The sequence below is a fragment of the Protopterus annectens genome, chromosome 5.part0 (assembly GCF_019279795.1).
Source record: "Protopterus annectens isolate FY-2018-M chromosome 5.part0, PAN1.0, whole genome shotgun sequence".
Classification (NCBI taxonomy): Eukaryota; Metazoa; Chordata; order Ceratodontiformes; family Protopteridae; genus Protopterus; species Protopterus annectens.
Genome location: NC_056735.1, coordinates 393,248,477 through 393,267,471, shown reverse-complemented (window position 1 = coordinate 393,267,471; position 18,995 = coordinate 393,248,477).

The following is an 18,995-nucleotide window of genomic DNA, read 5'->3' as shown; positions in this document are numbered from 1 at the left end:
AAGTTTCAGCCAGAAACTAGTAGTCCATTGGTCGTTTGGGCCAATTCCTAGCTCCCTTCAGCCCCCTGCTATAAAACACGCTAAGCGCTGAAGCCTTGATTTAAGCTGAGTTACCACTGTTGCACACAAGAGCAGCGGCGGTTAAACAAGGTTAAACTATTTGGGCCATCTAAATTCCACTCTTCCAATTTTCCCTTAAAACTACCTTCCTCGAGCTGTACTGCTGATCTAACCAGCATATCCTATAACTGAAAAGTTCATCTCTACTTGATTCCCAAGTAGACTATTCTCTATCTGTAAAGCCTAGCACTTACTCCTACAGTACTTGCTCCTTGATAAAGCACTCTTATTATAGATAGTACCCCACCAGCCTAAAACCCACTTCCCCCGGAGTCCTTTGAAAGTCTCTTTATCTACTACTTCTAGTATGTCGAGGGATCAGTTGCTAGTGTCCTCTCCAGCTCAACTGGTGAAGCTGGGAATATTGAGGCAATGTTACAACTGCCTCATGTACACAGACAATCCTCTCCTTCTCCCACAAAACACAAATACATGCGAGAGATGCAACTATACGGCCAAACTGGAGGCTGAGCTCTCTCAACATAGGACTGGCAAGACCAGACAGGAGGAGAAGGTAACCACACACAATACATACCCAGTCACACATGGTACCATCACAACTTCAAATCATACACATACTCACACAAAGACATACTCGGAGGCTCTGATCAAAATTTACCAAAACAGCAGAGGCCACCAAAGCAGACACCCAAACAACTACCACCTCACGACCCAACACATGCAACACATAGACCACACAGTCAGAGTGTCAAACAGTCACAGCCCTTAAGGCCAAACAAAATGCCAGACACACTTGTCATTGGTGATTCCATTGTCAGACACACTGGCGTCCCGCTCACCAGACTGAGTAAAGAGAAGGTCACAGTAAGCTGCCTGTCGGGCGCTAGAATCCGCCACATAACGCAAGCACTCAGGTCTCTCAACAGCAGGTACAAGTACGACTCAGTCATTGTCCACGCTGGTGTCAACGACCTGCGACGTACCTCCTTGGACTACATGAAAAGGGACATCGAGGAGCTCTCTGATTATGTAGCCCAGGCAGGTATGACCCTGACCTTGAGCAGTATCCTACCTTCACCTAGAATGATGCCACAATACAGTGATAAGATGATCAGCTTTAATAATTGGCTTAAATTCTGGTGTCATTCAAAGGGGATCCAATGGCTGTCTGCCTGGGATGACATGCTGGACAAGCCACGCTGCCCAAGGGACGGCTTGCACCTGTCACCCTGGGCTTCCGGATATTGGCAAAGGCTCTTGCCACCCCATAGTGCCTTTTTAGGCAAGGCTCAAATTCTAAACCTACCACCCTAGAACACCAAAAGGAAAAAACTAAGGGTAATGCTGCTCAATGCCAGAAGTCTCAATCTCAAGATGCACGCACTCGAGGCCCTTCTCAATATGGAGAACATCGATGTCTGTGCTGTGACAGAAACCTGGTTCAAGGCTCCTGAGAGCACCCCAGCACTAACAGGTTTCACCTCATATCATGCGTTCCGGCCCCAAAATCCGGACAACACCAAGAAAGGAGGGGTGTCCATATTCATAAAGGACACCCACACCTCAAGGTTGGTGGCAACGCACGATGCATCGGAGACCATCCAGGTGCAATTAACAATAGGCAAGACTGCTCTGCAATTTGTAGCATGTTACAGGCCACCCTCTCAAACTCAGGAACCTCACATGGCCTTCCTGAAAACATTGGAGGGGATAAATGTATCTCCAAACACCATCATACTAGGTGACTTCAACTACCCTAATATAGACTGGGAACACTACTCAAGCTCAAACACTCTAACCCAAAGATTCCTGGAGTTCATAAACTCAAATGCCATGGAACAACTAGTCACCATCCCCACAAGAGGAGAAAACATACTTGATCTCATCATCACGAACATGGGATCAAAATGTTCAATACCGGAAGTATACCCCTCACTGGTGAGATCAGATCATAAACTAATCTCGCTGGAGGTCCTCATCCCGCCCCCACCTGAAACAAAAAAGACCACAGTGAAAAACTTCTCAAAAGCCGATTTCACACTTCTAAAAACTAGTGTGGTCTCCTTTAAGGCCCCTGAGCCAGTGGTAAACATTACTCAAACCGCTGAATCACTTACAAATGCCTTCTACCAGCACCTACAGGACTGCATGGATCAGGCAATCCCAAACAAAACTAAGACTCTCTGTACCAAAGGCAAGCGTCCAGTCTGGTGGACCCCAGCCATAAACAAGCTCTACAACAAAAGGAGGAAGCTACTACAAGATAGAGCAAAATCCTTGAAAGGTAAGACACCTTTGATCATTATAAGTAAAAACTAAGAGCTCTCATAAAATCATCCAAGGCAAATTTTGAGAGAAAAATCACCAAGGACTCTAAAGAGAATCATAAGGCCTTCTTTAGCTATGTTAGAAACCTAGGAGGAAACTCCCAGATATGCTCAGAATTAGTTCAAAATGATGTGAAAATTACTGAACCTACACACATTGCCAACATACTGGCTGACAGGTTCAGTGCAAACTTCTCCCCTCCCCAAAGGAGAGATATCTATTCCAGAGGATTGTACCCCCCAAACATCTCCAACGCCCAGGTGAGAACTGCCCTCACTAAGGCAAAAATCACAGCATCCATGGGACCGGATGGTGTCCCCGGCTGTGTGCTTCATGAACTCAACGAGGAATTAAACCCACAGTTAGGACAGCTGTTTAATCTTAGCCTCACCTCAGGATACGTACCCAAGGAGTGGCGCACGGCGACTGTGGTTCCACTTCATAAGGGCGGTGCCTCCACAGACCCTGGAAATTACCGCCCCATTAGCTTGACAAGCCTTATCTGCAAAGCCATGGAGAGGATCATAATGGAACTCATAAATAAAGACATAGGAAACTTGCAGACTTTGGATCCAACTCAGTTTGGCTTTGTCAAAGGCAGATCCTGCCTCTTAAACTTGGTTGACTTTTTCGAGACAGTCACCAAGGCCATTGATGAGGAAAGGCAGTCCATACAGCCTACCTCGACCTGGCAAAGGCCTTGACACAATACCCCACTCAGGTATCATCGAAAAACTCATCAGCTTGAATGTAAACCCATACATCACAAGATGGGTTGCAAACTGGCTAAGTGACAGAACCCACAGGGTCAGAGTTGCTGGAGCCATGTCAGACTCAAAGCCTGTCACAAGTGGTGTCCCACAGGGCTCAGTCCTGGGTCCACTCTTGTTCGGCATCTACTTTTCTGAAGTACAAGCAAACACAGGAGGGTTATGGCTGACAAAGTTTGCAGATGACTGCAAACTGGGCGCCATAGTCGAAAACACATCTGACACAGATATCCTCCAGAAGGGCCTCACAGAAGCGGATAACTGGTGCCAGAGCCATGGCCTTAAGTTAAACGCCAAAAATGCATAGTCATACCCTTCGGGAAAAACAAGGTTACCCCTAGCTACCATATAGGTGGCAATCCACTGAGCACAGAAAAAGTCATCAGAGATCTGGGGACCCAGGTTGACAGTAGCCTTCGTTTGACACTCATGTTGCTAAAGTAGTTAGGAAAACCTTCTATATCACCCACCTGATCATGAAGGGATTCACATCTAGATCAAGGGAGGTCATCGTCCCCTGTACTCATCACTTATTAGACCTATGATTGAGTACAATGCCCGTTCGGAATGTATCTGACCAGACACCTGCTGCAGCTTGAAAGGCCCCAAAAGTTCCTCACCAAAAGGATAAAGGGTCTCAAAAATATGTCTTATGCTGCCCGACTGAAAGAACTCCAGCTCTATTCAGTCTCATACCGCTTGCTCAGAGGTGACCTGTGCCTGACATATAAGGCCATGTCAAACCCAGATTTGATGAATATGCTTCACCTCAAAAAATCTAGATCCCTCAGAACCACAAGGGCTGGAGACTTAAACCTTGACACGGTTATAAATAGAACGTGCTGGAGGGACAGATTCATCACCCAGAGACTCCCTATGCTGTGGAACAAAATCCCGGTACATGTGAGGCAGAGCACCTCTCTGGCCTTGTTCAAGAGGAATCTTGACCAATGGATGGGAGATTGCAGATACACCCCAGGGATTACTTCAGTGTCACTGCTTGACAGAGGCACAGCAAAATGATAGGCATAGTTTTTATTCAAACTAAAGGGGTGGCGAAAGCCACATAACTATGGGCTAGGCTTATAAATGCCCTTGGGCAGATAGCCTAGTATGTACCTATGAACCTATGAACCTATGAACCTATAGTTAAGGAATAGCACATGATAAGGTATGCTTTATCATAAGGTATTGCAGGAGTTGATAGGTACTGTGATACATAAAGTAAAGCCACACAAAAGAAGGGATGGATTATGATGCACACAAATACCCCAAATTGTTGTATTTCTATTATTTACTTTAGAAACAGACGCAATAGAGTAAACATAAAACATTGACTCTTTTGTTTTCAGTCCCAGTGATATCAGGAAATATCATCATAACTAGGATAACCAAGAACCAGTCAACTTTTGAGATCTTTGTTGTCTACCTACAGCCTATATATCAAGTAAGTCATTACTGTATAATGACTATGTTGAGCTGCACTGGAGATATGCTCTTCTGACTTATGAGTGCAAATAAACTATTTTTCAAAATAGGTATAAATGTGGCCTTAAGCACTGAAACAGCACTTACAATTTACTGACATAGGTAGCTGCAAACTACATGTCCTGGAATAAAGGCAGAATACACCTCTGTAGCTTTTCTGTCAATTTGTTTTATATCTACAGAACTGATTGTGAATTTCCAAGTTAACAGAAACACTACTGTGTCATATTTTAGAGCTTTAGGTAGAAGTACAATAGGTGGCATTTTCCAAATGAAACTGGTCAAGAAAAAAAAGTAAAAGTCTTAAACGATAAAACAAGATGAATCTTAACAATGTTTATTTTTAAATTCAGAGAGTTCCTGAGGCTTTTCTTTTCACTGAAGAAGTGTTGACTACCTGGAATACCTCTCCAGCTGAAGTGCTGATGGGGTGAGATGAAATTGCAAGGATAAATGGAGGGGATAGATCTATCTTAACTGGAAAGAAGTTTTCAAGCTTTGTATCTCATTACTTTTTATTAACCATATGAAATGTAAATTAAAATGCCAAATAAAAATTTAAAAAGTATTTTTACAGGGCCCTGCACTCTCACATTCCTTATTAAAGATATTAACTCCACAGTTGACCAATAGTGAGGAAAAGTGAAAACTTTGATATAAATTATACAGCAGATTTTCAGAAATAGACATACCATGCAATTAATATAAATATATGAGTTTTCAACAACCCGTGATAAGCGTTTTGAGTATAGCTAATTACAAAAAGGCACCTCTACCATGTACAGGACAACCAAACAAAATATAAATACAGGTTAGATAAACATAAAGAACAGTTGTGGGGATGCTGCCATTTATATTTACTATACATATCGAAGTGAATTTTTAATAACATTTCACAATTTATATGGTATTTTATCTCTGCAGCCTTGACTTTTACAACAACTACTCATATAGAGCACTTTATATAGGTAATTCAACATACTTTATTTGTGACATTTTCTTTGTATTCACCATTTAGAACTTTACTGATATTTTAATCATAGAAGCAGATATGATGTGTGCATTCCGTAAAAGGGTCAGAGGTCACCATCTGGTTCACCTATAAACAACTGTTAAATGAGGAAGGGCAGTATTTAAGGAAATCAAATACAAAACCAAAATTTTGTCAGTACTTATGAATAGATGAGTGCAGTAGCTAATATTCACTGTCATTTGCTTTGCCTTTTTAATTTTAATTTGCCAGGTATGACTTGTTGACTGTTACCGTAATTCTCTAGTTTGTCAAAATACAATAACCAAAATTTTTTCCCCTTTAAGCCTTCTGCAGGCATGCCATGGGAACAGCATCCTCTAATGCAACCACACCTAATACACATGAAGCAGGTATCAGTTCCCATTTATAAGAAACATGTCAAGGCAGTTTTTTTTTTTTGTCTGTCTAGTCTTCCTAACACTCTACTGACTCTTTTATTTTCCCATCCCATTCCTTTTTTTCCAGAGGGACACTTTTTAGCAAACTCATCTTATAGCTAGGTGGAAAGAGGTAAAATCTATCTGCTGACTGACCTTCATATAGGCTGGCACAGATTATATCTCTTAACTACTCCACACTGGTCTGTATACAGAATTTGCAATGTGATGTAACACTGAGTACCATGTAGCACCAACAAGTAACTCGTTTTTCCAGACATAATATATGCTTGTACCTCACAGGCCAGTTGCACATATGTATATGTGCCCAGGGCATACATTCAGCTTTTCCCTTCCTTCCCTCCAAACTAGCAGAGCTACCCTGCAGTTACTCAGTCCTTCTTCTAGTCAGCAATTGGAATTTGTACTTTAACCTAGGTCATATAGTCGAACATTCATAATATTAAACATCTGTATTGCTAGCAAAAGTGATCTAATAATCAGATCATCACAGAATGCAAGTATTACTTTGTTGGAGGCAGCAGTACAGCAGGGAGTGGGAATTTGCCCTTTCCTAACTATTATGCAATCTTGGAGTTGGCATATATCATTAGCAGCATGTGTGATTGGCGCAGTTCCCCTCACATGAGGGAAGCAGGAAGGGGCTTCGCACCCTGAAGAAAATATATATATTTTGGGATGTTTTGAGTTTTGCTCCTTTGGGATCAATCTTTTGATGTTCAATATTGTGTTATATTGACATTTGGAAGTACACACACACACACACACACACACACACATATATATATATATATATATATATATATATATATATATATGTGTGTGTGTGTGTGTGTGTGTTCGTGTGGGTGGGGTCAGGATTCCAGCCTCTGTGCCATTGCTGATCTATATGCTTGCTGGGCTGCACTTTCATTTTTCTATTTTTCCACCTAGATGTGAGGCATAAAGTGGCTCCAGAGTACCAGACGTGGCACATCATTTCATAGCCATCCTTCCCAATTCATCCTGAACAAGGTCTAATTCTTTACAGCATTTAAGCCATTAATGTGTCAGCAATAGTAAACATTGTAGGTGACATGCATGAAGCATCTCTTTGCCTCTTCACTAAAGCAGAAGACCTGCTACTTATTACTATTCTGTAAAGTATATCAAGCCTACCTCTTGTATGTGTGTACTGTAAGAAGTAAAATGTAAGTACTGGCCTGGCCTACCCCTGTATGTGTGCATTGTAAGGAGTGCAAGGTAAGTATTGGCCTGGCCTACCTCCTGTAGGTTAAGTGGGTCTATATTAGAAGACTGACAGCTTAGGTGATCGAACACCTAAACATCGATATTCTAATATCGAACCGCAGAATGTCGAATGTCCCAGAGAAAAACGTCCTTTGGTCACTACACAAAAAACATTACTTTACATCTAAATTAAGTGAGGGGCTTTGGCCCCACACCCCCTGATGTGGGGGGCTGTGCCTCCCACACAACCCTTAACCTAATATACCAACTCCAAGATCGCTCAACAGTAGGGAAATAACAAACTCCATGAATAGCCAAGGGAAATCTTTCCCTGCGTTAAATCGGCCATTCCCCGTTTTTTACTTTCAATATTAGAAGATCGATGTTTAGGGGTTCGATGACCTAAACATTCAGTCTTCTAATACAGACCCGGTTAAGTATTGGCCTGCTCTACCTCCTGTATGTGTGCATTGTAAGGAGTGCAAGGTAAGTATTGGCCTGGCCTACCTCCTGTATGTGTGCACTGTAAAAAGTGCAAGATAAATACTGACCTGGCCTACCTCCTGTACTTGTGCATTGTAAGAAGTGCAAGGTAATTATTGGCCTGGCCTATGTCCTGTGCGTGTGTGCACTGTAAGAAGTGCAAAGAAACTATTGGGCTGGCCTACCTACTGCATGTGTGCACTGTAATAAATGCAAGGTAAGTCTTGGCCAGGCCTGCCTCCTGTATGTGTGCACTGTAAGAAGTGCAAGGTAAGTATTGGCTTGACCTAACTCCTGTATGTGTCCACTGTAAGACGTACAAGGTAAGTATTGGCCTGGCCTACCACCTGTATGTGTGCACTGTAAGAAGTGCAAGGTGAGTATTGGCCTGGCCTACCTCTTGTGTGTGTGTACTGTAAGAAGTGCAAGGTACGTACTGGCTTGGGCTACCTCTTGTGTGTGTGTGTGTGTGTGTGTGTGTGTGTGTGTGTGTGTGTGTGTGTGTGTGTGTGTGTGTGTGTGTGTACTGTAAGAAGTGTAAGGTACGTATTGGCTTGGGCTGCCTCGTGTGTGTGTGTGTGTGTGTGTGTGTGTGTGTGTGTGTGTGTGTGTGTGTGTGTGTGTGTGTGTGTGCATGTGTGTGTGTACTGTAGGAAGTGCAAGGTAAGTATTGGCCTGGCCTACCTCCTGTTTTTGTGCACTGTAAGAAGTGCAAGGTAAGTATTGTCCTGGCCTACATCCTATATGTGTGCATTCTAAGAAATGCAAGGTAAGTATTGGCCCTGTCTACCTCCTGTACATGTGCATTGTAAGAAAAGCAAGATAAGTATTCACCTGGCCTACCTCCTGTATGTGTGCATTGTAAGAAATGCAATGTAAGTATTGGCTTGGCCTACCTCCTATATGTGTCCACTGTAAAAAGTGCAATGTAAGTATTTGCCCGAACTTCCTCCTGTATGTGTGCATTGTAAGAAGTGCAAGGTAACTATTGGCCTGGCCTACCTCCTGTATGTGTGCGCTGTAAGAAGTGCAATGTAAGTATTGGACTGGTCTACCTCCTATATGTGTGCATTGTAAGAAATGCAAGGTAAGTATTGGCCTGTTCTACCTCCTGTATATGTACATTGTAAGAAGTGCAATGTAAGTATTAGCCTGGCCTACCTCCTGTATGTGTGCATTGTAAGAAGTGAAGGTAAGTATTGGCCTGGCCTACCTCCTGTATGTTTGCATAGCAAGAAGTGCAAGGTAAGTATTAGCCTGTCCTACTGCCTGTATGTGTGCATTGTAAGAAGTTCAAGGTAAGTATTGGAGTGGTCTACCTCCTGTATGTGTGCACTGTACAAAATGCAAGGTAAGTATTGGCTTGGCCTACCTCCTGTATGTGTGCATTGTAAAAAGTGCAAGGTAAGTATTGGCCTGGTCTACCTCCTGCATGTGTGCAATGAAAGAAATACAAGGTAACTATTGGCCTGGCCTACCTCATGTATGTGTGCATTGCAAGAAGTGCAAGATAAATATTGGCCTGGCCTACCTCCTGTATTTGTGCATTGTAAGAAGTGCAAGGTAAGTATTGGCCTGGCCTATGTCCTGTGTGTGTGCACTGTAAGAAGTGCAAGGTAACTATTGGGCTGGCCTACCTCCTGTATGTGTGCATTATAAGAAATGCAAGGTAAGTATTGGCCTGGCCTACCTCCTGTATGTGTGCACTGTAAAAAGTCCAAGTTAAGTATTGGCCTGGCCTGCCTTCTGTGTGTGTGCACTGTAAGAAGTGCAAGGTAGGTATTGGCATGGCCTACCTCTCGTATGTGTGCATTGTAAGAAATGCAAGGTAAGTATTGGCCTGGCGTACCTGCTGTATATGTGCACTGTAAGAAATGCAAGGAACCTCCTGTATGTGTGCATTGTAAAAAGTACAAGGTAAGTATTGGCCTGGCCTACCGCTTGTATGTGTGCACTTTAAAAAGCGAAATGTGTGTATTGGCCTGGCCTACCTCCTGTATGTGTGCATTGTAAGACATGCAAGGTAAGTATTGGCCTGGCCTACCTCCTGTATGTGTGCATTGCAAGAAGTGCAAGGTAAGTATTGGCCTGGCCTACCTCCTGTATGTGTGCATTGTAAGATGTGAAAGGTAAGTATTGGCCTGGCCTACTGCCTGTATGTGTGCACTTTAGAAAGTGTAATGTAAGTATTGGCCTGGCCTACATCCTGTATGTTTGCATTGTAAGAAGTGCAAGGTAAGTATTGGCCTGGCCTACCTCCTGTATGTGTGCACTTTAAAAGGTGCAATGTAAGTATTGGACTGGCCTACCTCCTGTATGTCTACATTGTAAGAAGTGCAAGGTAAGTATTGGCCTGGCCTACCTCCTGTATGTCTGCATTGTAAGAAGTGCAATTTAAGTATTGGCTTGGCCTACATCCTGTACGTGTGCATTGCAAGAAGTGCAAGGTAAGTATTCAGCTGGCCTACCTCCTGATTGTGTGTACTGTAAGAAGTGCAAGGTAAGTACTGGTCTGGTCTACCTCCTGCATGTGTGCACTGTAAGAAATACAAGGTAAGTATTGGCCTGCCCTACCTCCTGTGCATGTGCATTGTAAGAAGTGCAATGTAAGTATTGACCTGACCTACCTCTTGTATGTGTGTACTGTAAAAAGTACAGGGTAAGTGCTGGCCTGTTCTACCTCCTTTATGTGTGCACTGTAAGAAATACAAGGTAAGTATTGGCCTGGCCTACCTCCTGTATGTGTGCACTGTAAGAAGTGCACGGTAGGTATTGGCCTGGCCTACCTCCTGTGTTTTTGCACTGTAAGAAGTGCAATGTAAGTATTCGCTTGGCCTACCTCCTGTACGTGTGCATTGTAAGAAGTGCGGTGTAAGTATTGGCATGGGCCACCTCCTGAGTGTGTCCACTGTAAGACGTGCGATGTAAGTATTGGCCTGGCCTACCTCCTGTATGTGTACACTTTATGAAGTGCAAGGTAAGTTTTGGCTTGGCCTACCTCCTATATGTGTGCATTGTAAGAAGTGCAAGATAAGTATTGGCCTGGCCTACCTCAGTATGTATGCATTGTAAGAAGTACAAGTTAAGTATTGGCTTGGCCTACCTCCTATAGGTGTGCATTGTTAGAAATGCAAGGTAAGTATTGGTCTGGCCTACCTCCTGTATGTGTACACTTTATGAAGTGCAATGTAAGTATTGGCTTGGCCTACCTCCTATATGTGTGCATTGTAAGAAGTGCAAGGTAAGTATTTGCCTGGCCTACCTTCTGTATGTCTGCCCTGTAAGAAGTGCAAGGTAAGTATTGGCCTGGGCTACCTCCTGTCTGTCTGCACTGTAAGAAGTGCAAGGTAAGTATTGGCCTGGCCTACTTCCTGTCTGTGTGCATTGCAAGAAGTGCAAGGTAAGTATTGGCCTGGCCTACCTCCTGTATGTGTGTATTGTAAGAAGTGCAAGGCAAGTATTGCCCTGCACAGGTTCCATAATATATACTCTGTTGAGATGATCTTGAAACTGAAGTGATGTATCTGGTCTGTGTTCTTGATTTAAAATATTTTCAGTAAGCTTGTACTTGCAATTGATGAATCTGTGCACAGACTATTAACTGGCATTGATGGCTGAGTCATTATGGACGCAGTAGCCATTACTGCCTCTGCAACATCTAATTACTCTGTATCATAAGTGTTGTAATTTACCAGAATATAAAACAACCAGCAAACAATGGAAACAAAGAACTTGGCACTGGTCTGTGATGAAGAGAAGAGCACATCCGCACACATGCACAAGCACAGACATACACAATTTTTATATGAAAAATTACTCAATCATAGCAGTTCAGTCTTTTAATAAACTAATATACAGGTAACAGTAAAGATGTGTTTTCATCTCTATTTCAGGATTAAACTAACTGGAATCAGAATACAGAGATGCAGATCGGAATTATGACTCGTATATTAGCATAAGTACTTCAGTAAGCAAAACAAAATAATTGTAAGCGATTGCTGTGGCAAGCTGGTGAGGAACTATAATTGTTAAATGGGACTATGTGCGATATGACACTTCATCTGACAAGCAAGCATATGGACCAGGCTGTAAAAGCAGTATGCAGGAGAGCAATTCCCCACTAACTGTCTACTGAAAAAGTAAATCTAAAAACATATCCTTCTCTCCAGAGTTTAGTTACGTACCATGGAATATAGTATAACAAGCATTGTTTTATCTTCCATTTTACCAAAACAGAAGAGAAATCTTCATATAAAATGTAGCCATTCTATTACTTTTTAAGAATGAATTATATGACTAGATAAAAATAAGTATTTTGTTTCAGACAACCATGTAATGCATTCAGTACGGTGCTACTTTCAGCTAATGGCACAGACACGTTCAATTTCAGGATTTCCAAGCATGCTGTGTTAAAGCTTTACAGAGTCTACATATTCTTATCTGGATGTCTGACTGACTGCACTACAGGTAGAGTGACTTGTGCTAATGCACTGCTGTAACTAACACGTGTCTATAGAAAAGAATCTGAAAAGGTGTTTCTATAGATGGCCTTTTTCTGTTAATCAGACAGGAGTTATCTGCCGTCATGACTGCGAAGACAGAAACTGCCCAGTACAGCAACATTAGCAACAAGCTTAACAGTTGCTACATTTTCCTCAAACTGATCAGAACAAAACAAAGGGTCTGAACAAACCACAATTAAGAGTCTGTAAATGCAACTGAGATGTGAATAAATGCTAAGCATTTATTATTGCAAAGATGACTTCAGAGAACAGATGTAAAGTATCATCATTTATTGCCTGTACAAAAACTATGAAAATTGGTACATTGTTTAGGAGGCATGAAAAAGTAGCTAACATGTCAAACAGAGGGCATATGATTTCAATTTGCCAACTGCCAGTAAGTCAGAAAATAGAATTTAAATGCATAGCAATAGGAGTGGTCATTAGTTCTGGCTTAGATCTAAAAAGTATTTTATTTTTATTTTGTTTTAATTTGTTAACCAGGGAAGAACACTCAGTTCAATGTATAATTTGCAGACTGGGTCTGGAAAAGACAAAGTGAGAGAACCAAGATGCAAAAAGTAACAGAACTTTTTAGCTGAGTATAAATATACATGAGAACCAAGATGCAAAAAGTAACAGCTAAGATAAAAAAGTTAACATAGTAATTGAGCTGAATATATATTCACTGCAGCAGAGAGAAATTATACACATTCTAAGTTCAAGTAAAATGTGTAAAATCAGTTGCAATGCTACTATATTTACAATATGTAAAATAGCATAACATTACATACAGTTAGATTTGGTGCAGCTTAGAAGAAGTAGGGAGGATAGGATATCTGGAGGAAAAAGTAGTCTAATGCATGGATGAGGAGAATGTGCAGGAAGAAATGGGGAAGGGAGGTGAGGTGAGAGGGATTTAGGGAAGAAGTGGAGTATAAAGTGGTAGAGTGGGTAGATGGAAATGGAACTGAGGAAACAGCAGGAGAAGAAGGGGGGATTGAAAATGGAGAGTAATATTTTATCATGTGTGCTTATATATTAAAGTGTTGACTGCTGAGCTATTTTAGGGATTTAAAGTTAAATAATTTACGTTATTCTGTTGTGCTCAAAATATGAGCTGAATACCTTTCAGTAGAATATTTTTTTTGCAAGGACCTGAAATAAGTGAACTGTTTGTAGCCTTTTAGTTGTGTAGACATGGACTGCCTCGTTTGTGGGGAGAGGACAGGATGAGAGTTGTATACTGGAATAGTAGTACATGTGCGATACCTTAATATATTGTCATAACCTAGCTTAGATTGCACTGTTGATTAATAATGACTTTTATCTTTCTTCCTGTGAGAATGAAAGTGAATCAATGCCATTGTCATTGCTAAGAGGCATATATTTATAACATTATGTTTGATTTTAGTGGAGAAGGCTAAAGGGGAATAGACTGTACGTCAGCTAAGGAATTTCAAAAAGAGAGTTGTATTAAAAACATCTGGACTGTATTAGCAGCTTTCAACTCAAAATATATAAGTTTAGTCATTTCACTAGATTAATGGAGATGTGTTCTGCGTTTTTGGGGGAAGAAACTGAATTAGTTTGCTACTTTTATGAAATCTGCTGTATTTGCTGATAGCTATATTTACTAAGGCAGCTGGAGTTTAGCTATAATAGGTAGCAACTTCTTGCATCAACTTAAAAATAGATGAAAACAAAAATGCGTATAATAACTGAGTACTTTTCATGGTGCAGTATTCAGCAATTAATTATGGCAGGCCTTATGAATGCCTAAATCAAATTGTATTGTATAATATAACTGATGGAAAAAAAATGGTGAAATGCAATGAAGTACATCTAAAAGTACTGTAGCATTCATGCAATACAGTAATAACCAGTAAGATGAAAGATTACATATATATATATATATATATATATATATATATATATATATATATATATATATATATATCACTAACCTGTTGAGCAGTTACTCCCTTTCACATAAGTAATACATGCCTGGAATACTCACATCTTTATTGCCAAAAGAAACCCAGCATATAAATCAGGTATGGCTGTCTATAAAATGCATATATTGCCAAACAGCCACAACAGTAGTACTGTTCTCAGACTGAACACAATCAAATTAATAAATCTCCCCAAAGCCCCATAAGTATGTACATGGATATGAATTATACAGTAATAACTACAGATATTTGTACAATGAAAATTTTCAAAGACAGCGTCTACACCTTACAAAACAGAAGCAAATTATGGCAGCTAATAGTTTCCATATACGTGGTACTAACTTGAGATAATATGAAAAACAGCATGCTGGTGCTTAAGCGAATGCAGATTAAGATAAACAGTTGATGTGAATGCCACCATAAGACTTTCACATTTTAGTGATAATAATGTCAAAAAAATTAAAAAAAAAAACAGTAGACAAACTACAATCATATACAACCAATGGGACTCCTGCAGATTGGCAACCGCAGTCAGGCTGAGGGGATAGTCAGTCAGTGCAAGCATATGTACCACAGGAAGCACGGCATTGAATAAACAAAAAAATAATTGTAAGAGTTTATGATTATTATTTCTTAACAATTATTGATATAGAAACTGAAAGTACTGTAAAATAAGCAAAACTATAACTGTAACATGGAGTTATAGGAAAGTGTATAAACCGGAGAGGACTAATAGCAAGAAATATATATATCCACACACACACACACACACACACACACACACACACACTTATATACATATATATATATATATATATATATATATATATATATATATATATATATATATATATATATGGGTTTACTTCAAACCATCAAAATACCACATCATCGAATCTCAAAATATCGAAAGGAAAATAACAAAACCTGATATCACTGAAGGCCGACACTGTCGAACCGAAACATCGAACCAGGTACTGTGCATGTCAGCTAGCACACAGAACTATGGAATGGAGATCACGCTGCATTCTTTAGAGCAGCTTCTGCATTTAAAAACAGTGTTAAACAAAAAAATAATGCTTTTCAACATTTTGAATGGAGATTGTGGTATGGTGGGGATCGAGAAATTTACCCTTACACCCCTGTAGTGCAATCTCAGAGTTGGTATATATAATTTACAGGGGGTGTGGGGGTGTAGCCCCCCACATGGAGGGTGCAGGGGGGCTGTTGAAATAACTATTTTTTTTTTGTTAAATGATGTTTTTAAATGGAGAAGGCGCTCTGACTGCAACACGATTAACTGGTTTATGTTTTAGTTTCCTTTCCCAAATTACTGATGAGTCAAGGGCTTGGCTAACACCAGAAAGACTCTTACAAATTGGAGGTAAATTATTGCATAGTGTACCCATGGCCATAACCTCCCCTTCTTTATGCACAACCTCTGCTTTCTGGTTTATATAGAGTAGCCTTACCTAAACATATGGCTCTGGAAGCCAATTCCCCTTGTGACATGTGCCAATGTTCATGGTGTCTGCTTCTAGTCATAGGCAACTGGTACAAGACTGTGCCAGTGTCATGTGTTCCCACTTGCACATACCCTCATTGTCACTGATATCCAATACAAGGTTTGCTTGTTGTTCTTAATGAGGTACTTTATAAGGTAGGACTTCTGCCTTAGCTCCATGAAGGTCCAAGTCTATAGAATCCATCATGAAGTTCCTCTGTTTCACATTTGTACAGTTGTAAGAATTGTTGTACAAAATGGCACCAGTGCTTTATATCATGCTAACAAGAACCACTTAACCTGGTGTTTATGCTAATGAAGCAAATTAGTGCAATTCTTTATGAATCATTGCCACTGCATAATGCACTATGCAGACTGTCAGCATTAATCATGTGAACCCAAGTGACCATGAAACATGTGACCAATGCAGTCAAGCATAATGCATGTTTACAAACTACAGAGCTGAGCTGTAGCATTATGACAATGTTTTATTCCCAGACATTTGGCTAGGATCCAAAGTTGTATCATGGTGCAGAGCTATGTCATATGACACATGAGTCATAAACATGCATACATGTGCACAGAGTTACCATTATGCCCTATAAGCAGACCAGAGTGACTGGCCATGACTATATCAGACACTGTAAAATACAGGGTTGCAATATAGTGAGGCAGGGGACAGCTGGATTTTCATATTCTTTCTGCATAAGAACTTCGGGGAGTTCATGCTGAGCAATTATGCTGGCCCTTTTTGGAAGACAGATGCCTGCCACAAGCTTGCTGAAATGGTGAGGGCATCAGTAATATCAGTGGCATATGTGTAATGATCTGATGTGGTGCCCCTCATTTTGCTTCATTGGTGCAAGGCAGAAATTCAGAAAACGAAATCTGAAATATGTTCTAAACATTTTTTCAGGATCATTGCCTTCTAATATCATAGCTGTTGTACATGTATAGTTAAGAGTGCACACTTTGTTTTTAGTGGGGGAAGAGTGACTACTGAATAAGGCTGTTTGTTACAAAAGGCTGGAGGGCCTCTGCTGGCTTCGGGAAGTATATGACATCTTTGCGTGTACACTATACAACTGTGAGTGAGTTTTATAGCATACACACATAATCATTTCTTCCCATTGTATCCTCTGTCTTAGATCCAATTGCAGAAGAGTTGGAGTGGCCACCAGGTCTACCTCTCTGCAGGGAGACAATGTTTGGAAAGGTTACATGTCTAGATAAAGCCTCTGTTCTGAAAGTTGACCAGAGGAGTCTTCTCTGGTCTCCTTGCATCAGCTAAAGAAGCTGATAGCTGCCAGTGTGCACCAGCATCTGGATCCCTTCCTCAGAAATGTAGAGTGCCTTCTGGTGTAACTGTTAGAATCATGTGAGTAGTAGATTCCATCCATCGGGCAAAAGGAAGAGCAACTGGTCCATAAGATCAGCCACACAAGTGAGTGATGCCTGGGTTTCTGGCTCATCAGCTAAACTGACATCCAGCAATGCCAGCATTCAACATCATCCCTATCCTGGTGTTTTCCCTCCCTTATGCATCATAACTCATTCCAGGTTTGCTGTCCAGTCTCCACTTATTCAGACTTTGTAGTCTGTGTTCATCTGCAGTCCTCTCCACAGTTTGTGGGCATACTACCCCTATCTCTCCAAGCCTGTGCTCTATGTTTGTATGTCTGCCCATACTAACTGCCCTTTTCCCTCTAACCCATGCACAGCTGTACCTAACTGCCATTTCTAGCTACCCATATTTTTGTAAGTTTTTCAATACAAAAATAGTCATTCCTTTCTACCTGCCCCATTTCATACCTTGCACAAACCCTTGTGTGTTTACCTGTTCTTACAATCCTCCCTTTTCCTACTTTAGTATAATCCCCATTTCCTTCCCATTTTTATTATGAACAGGGTGCACACCAGTGTTGGCATTTCTGGTGGCCACTATGCTGTTCTTTTTACACCAGATGAGAACAAGATGTAGCTGTGTAGCACTATATTGGGCATATGGTGCACACTGATTCAGCCGCAATAGTCTGTCTTGACTGTGATGTCCATCATGTCAGTAACGTGTCCCATTGTAGCTCTGTTTCAGCTGTTGACCAGCCTACTGCTGTTCACTCATTTTCCACCTCTATTTCCTTATGATTGATTTACAGACATTAATCAATGCCTTCTCATGTCGGATTAGCTGTGAGCCATTTCATACAGGAACCTCTCCAAAAATTAGTGCTACTAACCTGCATAGTGCTTGTCCAGGAATCATATACAAAGTCTATTTAAGGCCATACAATAACTGTCATAAGCCATTTTGTGTAAGAAGCCATATAATATAACATTTCTATCAGATTTTGTATTGAGTAATAAGTGAACATTGCTTTATTTTGTGTGCACCATTCATTATAGTAAACATTTTATCTCTGTCCATTCATTCAGCATTCACTCATTAAATTATTCCATTTTAATTAATTTGCTAGTGTAGATTATCAACAGATTCCTTGCTAACATTGTTATGGAATTAATATTGTTACTTTCCCTTTTATGGTTATTGCATACACATTCACTGCATATTGATTAAAAAGTTCCTTTATAAGTAAACATTCTTGCTACAGATAAATTCACTGCACAATGATTGTTACAATATTTTAACCATTAACATATTTGTTTGACTGTAATTCCTTATCTATTGATTTATAAAAAAATGTTTTTTATTCAAAAGTCATACTGTTTGTTCATTAAAGTTAATGCTTTTGACCCCCTTTACACAGAATAAATGTTTCCAAAAGTTCTTTTTTTTTATATACAACCATGTTTAGTCCATTATCATTGTTTTTATTAAACAACCATCTTGTTAGGCATTTTGATCACCAGAAGTTATTTTATTTTAGCTGAGAATGTCTTTTATACCTTATATAAACAAAAGGGAGCTTCCAGTGCCAAAAAAAAAACAAACAAGAACCAAAATGAACTACACCAGTGCCAAAAGTCACACAACCCACCTCTCAAGAATTCCACAAGGTAGTGAACTAAAAAAGAACTTTGTGAGAGTTAAGCACTTTTGTCCAAAGAATCAGGACTTCATTAGCACTGTTTTTACAAGATGTCATGGGTTTAAATAATCTATTTAGTGGTCACATGACTACACCATTACCTAGGTTTAAAATACAATTACCCACTAAGATAAAAATAAATAATCCTTGAGAGTTGGGTCATGTGGCTTATGGCA